Below are 11301 nucleotides of genomic sequence, written 5' to 3'. Positions count from 1 at the left end.
AATTTCCTCAGAAAGAAAGAAAATGATATAGATCAGAAATTCAAATATACTTAAAGAAAAAAAGATTGTTAGAGAAGGAATAGATGAAAGCAAAACAAAATCTTTCATGTTCTTAACTGATCTAATAGATTTACTGTTCATTCAATATAATCAACAAAGAGCAATATATTGGGTGATTTATAGCTTATAGATATGTGGAATGGATGACAACAGTGTTATAGGGATGGGAGAGGGGGTGGGTCTACTCCTATCCATGAAGCAGTATAGTGTTATTTGAAATTGGATTTATATTAGTTGCAAATGTATATGGTAAACTTTAAGGCAACCACTAAAATAATTTTTTAAAGCAGCATAATTGATATACTGAGAAAGGAGAGAAAATGAAACAACATAAAATGTTCAAGTAAAACCACAGAAGGCAGAAAAAGAGGAAAAGATAAAAAAGAAATAAAGAACAAGTGCAAAAAATAGAAAACACATGATAAATATTAATCCAGCTATATAAGAATCACTTTATATGTGAATGGTCTAAATACATTAATTAAAACACAGAGACTCACAAAGTGGATTAGAAAGCAAGCGTCAACTACATGTTGTTTAAAAGACACACACTTTATATAATAAAGACAATGCTAGATTAACAGTAAAGGGATGGAGAAAGATACACCATACCAGCACTAATCAAAAGAAAGCTGGAGAGGCCGTACTAATTTCAGACAAATCCAACGTAAGAACAAGGATAATTATCAAAGAGAAAGACAGGCATTACATAATGATAAAGGGGTCAATTCTACATGGAGACATAACTATCTTTAATGCATATGTACCTAACAACAGCGTCAAAATATGTGAGGTAAAAACTTACATATCGGCAAGAAGAAAGAGGTAAATCCACTGTTATAGGTGGAAACTTCAACAGCCTGCCCTCAGTAACTGACAGATCCAGCCAGCAGATCATTAAGGACATGGTTGAGCTGATCAGCATCATCGATCAACTGGATTTAACTGACATTTAAAGAATACTTCATTCAACAACAGCACAGCGTACATTCTCAAGTTCACATGGAATATTCATCAAGACAGACAACATTCTGGAATGAAACTAGATATCAATAACTGAAACATAGCTGGAAAATGCCAAAATATTTGAGGAATAAAATACACATTTCTACATAAGACATGAATCAAAAAGTCTCAAGAGATTTTTTAAAATATTTTAAACTAAATGAATATGAAAATACAATTTATCAAAAATTGTGGGATGCAGCAAAAGCAGTGCTTAAAGAAAAATTTATAGCATTGACTGCATATGTTAGAAAATAAGAAAATTCTAAATCAGTAATCTCAGCTTCTGCATTAGGAAACTAGAGGAAGAAGAGCAATAGAAACGTAAAGCAAACAGAAGAAAAGAAATAATAAAAATTAGAGCAGAGGGCCTTCCCTGGTGGCGCAGTGGTTAAGAATCCGCCTGCCAATGCAGGGGACACGGGTTTGAGCCCTTGTCCAGGAAGATACCACATGCCATGGAGCAACTAAGCCCGTGCGCCACAACTACTGAGCCTGCGCTCTAGAGCCCACGAGCCACAACTACTGAAGCCCACGTGCCACAACTACTGAAGCCCGAGCACCTAGAGCCCATGCTCCGCAGCAAGAGAAGCCACCGCACTGAGAAGCCCACGCACCGCAACAAGGAGCAGCCCCTACTCGCCCCAACTGGAGAAAGCCCGAGTGCAGCAACGAAGACCCAACGCAGCCATAAATAAATTTATTTTAAAAAATTAGAGCAGAAATCAATGAAATTGAAAACAGGAAAACAATAGAGAAAAATCAACAAGACCAAAGCTGGTACTTTAAAAAGATCAATAAAATTTATAAACCTCTAACCAAGGAAAGGAGAGAGAAGACAGAAATTGCTAATCAGAAATTTAAATGGAATTACCAATGGATCACTAATGACCCACTGGACATAAAAAATAGTAAAGGAATATTCTGAACAACTCCTCACCCACAAATTTGATAACTTAAATCTAATGGACCAATTCCTTAAAAGATACAATGTAACAGAACTCATAAAAAGAGAAATAGATAATCTGAATAGGCCTATATTCAAGACAGTACCTTAACAACTAATAACCTGCCAAAGCAATCAAGCAGCAGGTCCAGAGTGTTTCACTACCAGACTTTTAAGAACTCAGACAAATTCTCTACAATCTCATCCAGAAAAACAGAAGCATTACCCTGATACCCAAACTAGGTAAAGACATGAGAAGAAAGGAAGACTACAAACCACTATCCCTGCTGAAAACAGAGGCCAGTTCCTCAACAAATTATTAGCCAATAGAATCCAACAATGTAGGAAAAGAATTACACACATGACCAAGTGAAAGTTATTCCAGGTAGGCAAGGCTGGTTCAACATTTAAAAATCAGTTAATGTAATCCATCACCTCAACAGGCATCAAAAGAAAAAAAATCATATGATCCCATCAATAGACGCAGATAAAGCATATGACAAAATTCAACACCGATTCATTATAAAAACTCTTAGGGAACTAGGGATAGAGGAGAACTTCCTCAACTTGATAAAGAACGTCTGTGTAAAACCTACAGCTAACATCAGACTTAATTGTGAGAAACTAGACGCTTTACCTGTCTGATGGGGAAGAAAAGCAAGAATGTCTCCTCATTCCACACCTGTTCAACATCATACTGAAAGTCCTATCTAATGCAAAAAGACAATAAAAGTAAATAATAAAAGTATACAGACTAGGAAGGAAGAACTAAAACTATATTTGTTCTCAGAAGACATCATTGTCTATATAGAAAATCCCAAAGAACTAGCAAAAAGAAAAAGAAAAGTCCTGGAACTAATAAGCAATTATAGCAAGGTTGCAGGATACACGGTTAATACACAAAAGTCAATCACTTTTCTGTATACCAGCAATGAACCAGTGGAATTTGAAATTAAAAACAGAAAACCATTTACATTAGCTCCAATAAAAATGATATACTTAAGTATAGATCTAATAAAATATGTATAAGACCTATGTATGGAAAATTACAAGACTCTGATGAAAGAAATCAAAGATCTAAACAAATGGAGAGATGTTGCATGTCCATGGAGAGGAAGACAGTACGTTTAAAATATCATTTCTTCCCCAATTAGATCTATGGATACAACACAATCAAAATCCCAGCAAATTATTTTGTGGCAACCAACAAACTGATTCTACAGTTCATTTGAGAAGGCACAAGACCCAGAATCGCCCACACGGTACTAAAAAAGGAGAACAAAGTTCAAGCACCACCCCTCCCAACTTAAAAGACGTATTATAAAGCTACAGTAATCAAGACAATGTGGCACTGGTGAAAGAACGGACAGATACATGGGACAGAATAGAGAGCCCAGAAAAAAAAAAAAAGGGGAATCTAGACACAGACCTTATATCTTTCACAAAAATTAACTCCAAATGGATAATACACCTAAATGTAAAATGCATAAGTATAAAATGTGTAGACGATAACCTGTGAGAAAATCTAGGTGAGCTTGGCTTTGGCAATGACTTCTTAAAAACACCACCAAAAGCACAGTCCATGAAAGGAAAAAGTTGTAAAAGATGGACTTCATTAAAATTTAAAACTCTGCTCTGTCAAAGGCACTGTTAAGGGAATGAAAAAGACAAGACACAGACTGGGGGGAAATCTTTGCAAAACACATATCTAATCATGGACTTATATTCAAAATATACAAAGAACTTTTACCACTCAACAATAAGAAGGTAACCTATTTTTTTAAATGGACAAAAAATCTGAACAGACACCTCACCAAGGCAAATGTACAGATAGCAAATAGGAATACTAAGAGATGCTCAACATCACCTGTCATAAGAGAACTGCAAATTAAAACAAAAATGAGATGCCACCACACACCTATCAAAATGGCTAAAATTCAAATAACTTACAATATCAAGTACTGACGGGCATGTGGAGCTGGTGGGGATTCAAAAGGTACGCTTTGAGGGCTTCCCTGGCGGCACAGTGGTTGAGAGTCCGCCTGCCGATGCAGGGGACGCGGGTTCGTGCCCCGGTCCGGGAGGATCCCACGTGCCGTGGAGCGGCTGGGCCCGTGAGCCATGGCCGCTGGGCCTGCGCGTCCGGAGCCTGTGCTCCGCAACGGGAGAGGCCACAGCAGTGAGAGGCCCGCGTACCGCAAAAAACACACACAAAAACAAAAGGTCCACTTTGGAAGACCACCTGGCAGTTTCTTACGAAGCTAAACATAGCCTTCGTATAATCCAGCAAAACCCAAATGAGTTGAAAACTTAGGTCCACACGAAAACTTGCACACAAATGTTTACATCAGCTTTACTCACAGTCGCCAAAACCTGGAAGCTACCACGGTGTCCTTCAGTAGGCGAGCGGTAAACAAACTTGGTACATCCAAACAATGGAATATTACTCGGCAATAAAAGAGATGAGCTATGAAGCTATCAGAAGACATGAAGGAAACTTCAGTGCATGTTGCTGGTAGTGAAAGAAGCCAGTCTGAACAGGCCACATGCTGCACGAGTCCAACTCTGCGGCGTTCCGGAAAAGGCAAGACCATAGACAGTACAAAGGCCAGCGCTTGCCCGAGGTTCTGGGGGAAGGAAGGGGGAGGTTTTTAGGGCAGGGAAATTCTGCGAATGATACTGTGATCGTGGGCACGTGATGTTATGCAATTGTCAAAACATTTACGACTGTACAAAAAGAGGAGTGATTTCTTAAACTATACACTGCAGTTAATCAGAATGTATCAACCCTGGTTGGTTGATTGGGACAAATACAGCATTACAAATGCAAGATGTTAATAACGGGAAGCTGTACAGAAATGCTCTGTATTATGCGCTTATAATATATTCAGCGTCAAGGACCGTGGTGAGACAGGCAGGAGTAAAATGTGCATCCAGTAGGACTCAGAATATTCTTCAGGTCAATTAACATATTGAATATGTGAGGAGGAAGTAGAGGAGGTTAAACTAGGAAGAACCACTCTGACCCTGCCTCCAGCCCATCAGCTCAGAGCCTTGGCCGATGGGCAAACCCAATCCGTGTGGACCAAATGTATTAAGAATCCATACTTTCCCACCGCTAGTCTCCAAGAATTTGTCTCTGCTGTAATAGTGGAAAAAACTCCTCCTCAACCAGGAGACAAACTCCAACTACCAGTTCTAGGTTTTGGACACTTTCCCTGTGCAGCAAAGAAGAACACACCTGACTCCATATTGAATCTAAACCTTGCGCTCAGTGGCCTGTGCTCGGTCATGCTGGCTCTGCACCTTTTGTAAAAGAAGGTTGCCTAGAGCCTGAAATACATATTGTACATAATAGCCCTTTCTCAACGCTCTGCCTCCCAGGCTTGACCTTTAAAGGTGTAACACTTTCCGTTTATGTAGAGGTAAAAAGTGTCAGAACAGAAAATAACAATTCTCTTGCTGGAGGTTTAAAGGAACCCTGTGAACAAAGGATTCTGGCACCAAGAAGTCTACAACAACCCCTCCTCTTTTAGCAAAATCGAAGCCTGGATGCTAACTTGGGTACAATGGTTCTTGGGACACGAGTCCGCCATCTTCTCAGTCTGCTGGCTTTCTGAATAGTCACCATTCCTGGCCCCAAGCCCTTGTCTCTGGATTTATTGGTCTGCTGTGCAGGGAGCAGTATGCGCTTGGACTCAGTAGCACCTGCATTGCTCCTACACAGACGAAATATAGTATAAGATTTCCCCCCTCATATAAGTGTTTCCCGTTAAATAGCCGGCCCTTCCTGTATTTGGCTGCCCCTCCTTTGAGATGTGTGGGCACCATCACCCTCCTTGTCACAATGTTGATGCCTGGATCTCTAAACTATAGCACCACACAGGCGGCTTCTTTCTTCAGCACCGCGGAGAACAGAACACGGCGTGCTAGTTCCAGGCACACCTGTGTCCTCTGTGCAACTCAGCAAAGCAGCCAGACCCAGCTTGTCCTCTCCATGTGCATCTAATTTCCTCTCAGTTCCTTTTGTAAGGCCAACTGGCCCGAGGCAGGGGAACACAATCAGATTCACAGGTTGCATCAGACCGAAATTCTCCGGACCACCCAGTTCCAGAAACTGCCCTGGAGACATTCCGGACCACCCAGTTCCAGGAACTGACCTGGGGACTTTGAACCCAGCCCAGCCTTCCCGGCTTTCGAGGGGCGGGACTAACGGTCCCCCAGGATACCCGAAAAGACCACCAAATAAGGAATACCCTGCGCCCTCCCAGATTCACCACACCCCTTTCCCTTCTTCCCCTATAAAGTCTTGCCCAACCCTCGCCCGGGCGCGACTTCTCTGGCCCCCTTTCTCTCGGACCAGTGCACCTCGCCCGGGAGCGCTCCCTAATAAAGCTCACTTGAAGCTTTTTCCTCTGCTTCGCGGTGCCGTTTGTTAAGATCCGACCTTACACCTTTCTCTTCAGACCATTCCCAGAACATCCAATGCATGTTTTTGAAATTCTAAAATATATTAATCATGCAAGTGTAAGCAGATAGGGTAGGGGGACCCCAGAGAAAGGGAACAGGCATGGTTTTCTAGACATAAGAGAAGCCACTTTGGGCCTGAGCCATTTTGTGATCTAAGCCTGGCCACAATGCTTGCCTTTGAACAGGTCTCAGTAATGACTGATCTTAAGGGAAGTGAGGGCCAAAGGAAAAGCAGTCAAGAAACAATAGTTCACGGCTTCCCTGGTGGCGCAGCGGTTGAGAGTCCACCTGCCGATGCGGGGGACACGGGTTTGTGCCCCGGTCTGGGAGGATCCGACATGCCGCGGAGCGGCTGGGCCCGTGAGCCATGGCGGCTGAGCCCGCGCGTCCGGAGCCTGTGCTCCGCAACGGGAGAGGCCACAACAGTGAGAGGCCTGCGTACCGCCAAAAAAGTTTAAAAATTTTTTAAAAAAAGAAACAACAGTTCAGCCATAAAACAGAGTTCCTCCTCAAGGGGTGTACATAACAATCTGATACAGTCATTGAGTTCTGCAGAAATTAAGGCCCCCACCAGGTACAGGATGGGATGATGACATTGACACTCAAAGAGCATGACTTTGATAAACTAAAGCTTGGACTCTGTCAACCTTCGCCCCAATTCAGTGCTGAATTCTCCTCTGCTCAAGCCCCTTCATGAATATGCAAGTACCCTTAGCTTAAAACCTCCCCAACTTTGCTGTTTGGGGAGACACCACTTTGGAAAAGATCCCCAGCGTTCTCCTTACTTGCTGCAAGTACAGGAAGTCCCCTACATATGAAACTTCAAGTTGCGAACTTTCAAAGATGCAGACATGCGTTCACATGTCCAATCACGTTAGTTCACGTGTCTGGCATTATCTGTAAACGCTGGGTACCTAGGCTAACTTCGTTGGACTTACAAACAAATTGGACTCAACAAACACGCTCTTGGAATGGAACTCATTCGCATGCAGGAGACTTTCTGGAATAAGTCCTTTCTTCTCCCGCTCTTTGGCTTGGTTGTGTCTCTTGGCTCAACACCCCCCGAGAGGTGAACCCAGTTTTCAGGCGACATGAGTGCTTCCATAAAGGGCACTGGACAGTACTTTGGAAAATGCACTCGGGGTTTTCAGAGGATGCAAACACACTCTACATACGGCAATTTCTTAAGCCCATCTTGAAACAAACAAAAATGCTAGAAGCGTAACTACACATCACTGACAGCATGCTTTTGGGAGTGAGAAAGGTGGGTTACACAAGTTACTGAACCCTTCCCATCCAAGAATGTCACACTCTGATGATGGACAGAACACTCTATCTGGAGGAGGGTGAGGAACATGGTCCTCATAACATCTTCAAATAACAATCATGTCAGCTATGCTTTCTGTCAAGAATTACAAAGTAATAATTGCAAGACTAAGTTTTTAAGCAAATGCCTGCAGAAAAATATTCTGTGTAGCTAAGAAGAAAGACCCATTTCTTTAGGATAGAAAACATGCAGGTAGTAAAACTGTCCTGAAATTTTAAACACTTGGACGGAGGGAAGGAATTTTTAAAATGGGAATTTTTCTTAGATGCTTAAGTTCAATAAAAATACCTTAAAATGGACACAAAGACTAGCAGGCCCTGGGCTAAGCAGCTCACATGCGTATGCCGTCTTAAGCCCACCAGAGCCTCAAGGTGGATGCAAAGACTAGCAGGCCCTGAGCTAAGCAGCTCACATGCGTACGCCGTCTCAAGCCCACCAGAGCCTTAAGGTGGTAATAATGTACCTATTTGTCATTTGAATTCTTCCCATTACAAGTAACAGAAAACCAGACTTCAACTGGCTGAAGCATAAAGGGAATTTATTCACTCAGGTAAGTGGAAAGACTCAGAGCTGGGCTACCTTCAGGGCTTAAACTATCTCACCAGGGCTTGGACTCTGTCCAAATCTCTGCCACTTCCTGTATAATCCTCCTTCGGAGGTTCACGATGGCCCCCAACAGCTTCAGGCTCTCACCTTGTAATGACAAGATAGCCAGCACAGCTGCAGTTTCACGTCTTTTCTTGTTTCTACGTTCAGTAGGAAGAATTAAAGGAATTTTCCAGTAGCTGCCACAAATATACTGAGTCCATCTGATCAGCCCCACTAGGTCCTATGCTCATTCCAATTACAGTAAGTCCTCTACATACGAACCTTCAAGTTTCGAACTTTCAGAGATGCGAACATGCGTTCACACGTCCAATCACGTAAGGTAGTTCACGTGTCTGGTGGACGTGGTCACATGCGTGCATCCTCTACAAGGGGCTGTGCTTTTGTGCACTTCACTGTACAGTACTGTATAGAGTAGAGCAGTACAGTACCTTTATTTCTAGCCCAGGATGTCCAGAAGCAAGGTAAAAGCAGCGGTGATGTAGCTGGTATTGCTAAGAAGAGATTCGCGATGCAGGAAATGGCAAGGGGATTTTCTTTATTTGAGGAGGCACTGTGAGTTTTTGAGGGACAGGACCCAAACGTAGAACGGCACACGAAGGTTGCAGCAGCCCTTCAGAATGCAATCCAGTGCTACCGCGTCACCTATGACGAGAAAAACAGAGCTACTACCCAGACAACACTGGATCGTTTTTTCAGGAGGGTAGATAGAATTGAATCCAGCAAGGAACCAGAACCTGTGCCATCAGCGTCCAGCGTGAGCGACACTGCAGCTGCCCTCCGTCCCCTATTGATGATCCTTCAGCTCTACCGTCTCCCACCTCCTCTCCCTCCTCCAGTCAGTAACTCTTCTTGCCTATTCACTGGATGCCAGCCCCTGTGTGTCACCTGTTGTTCTGTACTACTGTACTTTTCAAGGTATCGTACTATAAGATTGAAAACATTTTTTTCATTCTTTGTTTTTTATGTATTCTTTATGTGAAAAGTATTATAAACCTATTACAGTACTATATAGCCGATTGTGTTAGTTGAGTACCTAGGCTAGCTCTGTTGGACTTACGCACTGGACTTATGAACACACTCTCAGAATGGATCTCGTTCATATGTAGGGGACTTACTGTGAGTCACTATGGCCAGGGCACTGAGATTTTCTGATGAGCTGAAGCTGGGCATATGTTCCATCCCAGGACTGAAGCATCCCCAGGACAACTGGTGGAGAAGGGCTCGTGGATACTGAGGGGAGAAGTAAGAAATGTCCCCTTTACACATAGAACCCAAAAGTAAGATCTACCTATCTGAATCCAAAGCTTTCCCACTCTTTCCTCTGTGCTGAGTCACAAAACAAAAGGTCCTGAGGACCAGTGACCCTTACTTGTCTCCTAGACCCATCACCAAGTGGAATGTAAATCAAGATTACAATATTTGTCGGAAAAGTTTGAAATATTATGTGAAAGATTATGAACATTATGAATTTAATTTGGCTTTATCAAAAAATTTTACCTTGTTTTTAGTCTGTTTCAACAAACTTCCAAATAGGAGTGGCCATCTTAGAAAATTTAATTCCATTAGGAAAAAAATTATCTTCAATAAAGCTTCAGATTATCTTGTTTCATCAGTATATCATTTACTCCAATGTACATCAAAAACTTTAACTTTTAGGCCTTTAACAATCAATGACCTATTTCCAATCAACTTGGTAACTTCTTTAGACCTCACTTTCAGAGAAGTGGGAAAAAAAAGGACTATTTGCATTTTGTATTTTTCTCTGTACTTTCAGCTGAACTTCATTTCAATAAAAGTTTAAATAGCACAGCTGAGTCACTGTCTCAACAAACTTCTATTGGCCTCTGCGTTGTGCCGCGATGAAGCGTTACCGACTGGATTTAAGCTTACCTCCGTCAACTAAAAAATTCAAATATAAGAAACAATGGTTTTCGGACACTGGACAACCGGGCAGTGCAGAATGTGATGCTTAAAGAAGGGAAAGGAAGTGGGCCAGGCGTGTCCAGGCTACACCCGAGGCAGGGCCAGCGGCCTGGCTGCCTGGGCAGTCAGGGCTCCAGGACCCGCAGCAGGGCGCGCTCCGGGCGCCGAAATCTGGGGAGCGCTAACCGAAGGAAACCACGAAGCCGGGGAACTCGAGGACGCGCCCCACGTGCGTCCGCTCCCCGCACTCCACACTCCGCCCCCGACACTTGCGCGAGCGCGCGCGGCGGCGAGCATGCGCGGCGCGGCCCTGTGCGGCGCGCAGCAGATGAGCATGCGCGGTGTAAAAGCACCGCCCAAGCGATAGAGGCTTCTGTACTGTGTTCAGGGCAGAGCCAGTGAGCATGCGCAGTGTGGCTGCACGAAGGGCGGGACCTGCGAGCATGCGCACTGTGGCAGAGCCGCAGCGGGCTTCCGGATAGTGGTGCTCAGCGTGGGGCAGGACTGGGCCGTTGAGCACGCGCGCTGGCGTGTGACCGGAGCGGCGGCGGTTGCTAGGCAACGGCGAGCCGCAGAGGTGGAGAGCGTCGGCCGCGGTGTGTGTGCAGAGGGCGGGGTCGGTTCCGCTGCAGGTGCGGCCCCGGGTGGAGTAGGGTGGAGGGGTGGGATGGGTTGGGGAGGGCAGGGGAGGGGGCGCCCTGCAGGCGGGAGCGGCCGAGACTGTCCTGTGCAGCCCCAAAGGTCCTCGGGTCCCCAGGGCAGCCCGCCTACTCCGTGGCCATCCCTTGGGAGGGCCTAGAACGGTCACTGAGAACCACAACCAGCCCGTTACTGAAAGGGGGCCCACGGTTAACATATGCAGTTGACCCTTGAACGAGGATGTGAACTGCGGGGCCCACCTGCAGGCCATACCCGGATTTTCTTCAGTAAATATGTACCGCAGTGCTACACTCTCCCTGGC

The 11301-nt window shown here is 44.3% G+C and overlaps 1 protein-coding gene across 2 annotated transcripts in view; it reads left to right on the top strand.

Moving 5' to 3' along the window:
- The first annotated feature begins 10872 nt into the window (after nt 1–10872).
- RNF32 (ring finger protein 32) overlaps nt 10873–11301 on the top strand; it is a 38989-nt gene continuing 38560 nt past the window's right edge. For both annotated transcript variants that reach the window (XM_049715057.1, XM_049715056.1), the window contains exon 1: nt 10873–10972. The gene's annotated coding sequence lies outside the window, so the exon portion shown is untranslated. The remainder of the gene's footprint in view (nt 10973–11301) is intronic.

The sequence above is a fragment of the Orcinus orca genome, chromosome 9 (assembly GCF_937001465.1).
Source record: "Orcinus orca chromosome 9, mOrcOrc1.1, whole genome shotgun sequence".
Lineage (NCBI taxonomy): Eukaryota > Metazoa > Chordata > Mammalia > Artiodactyla > Delphinidae > Orcinus > Orcinus orca.
This window is presented reverse-complemented; position numbering and strand designations above follow the sequence as displayed.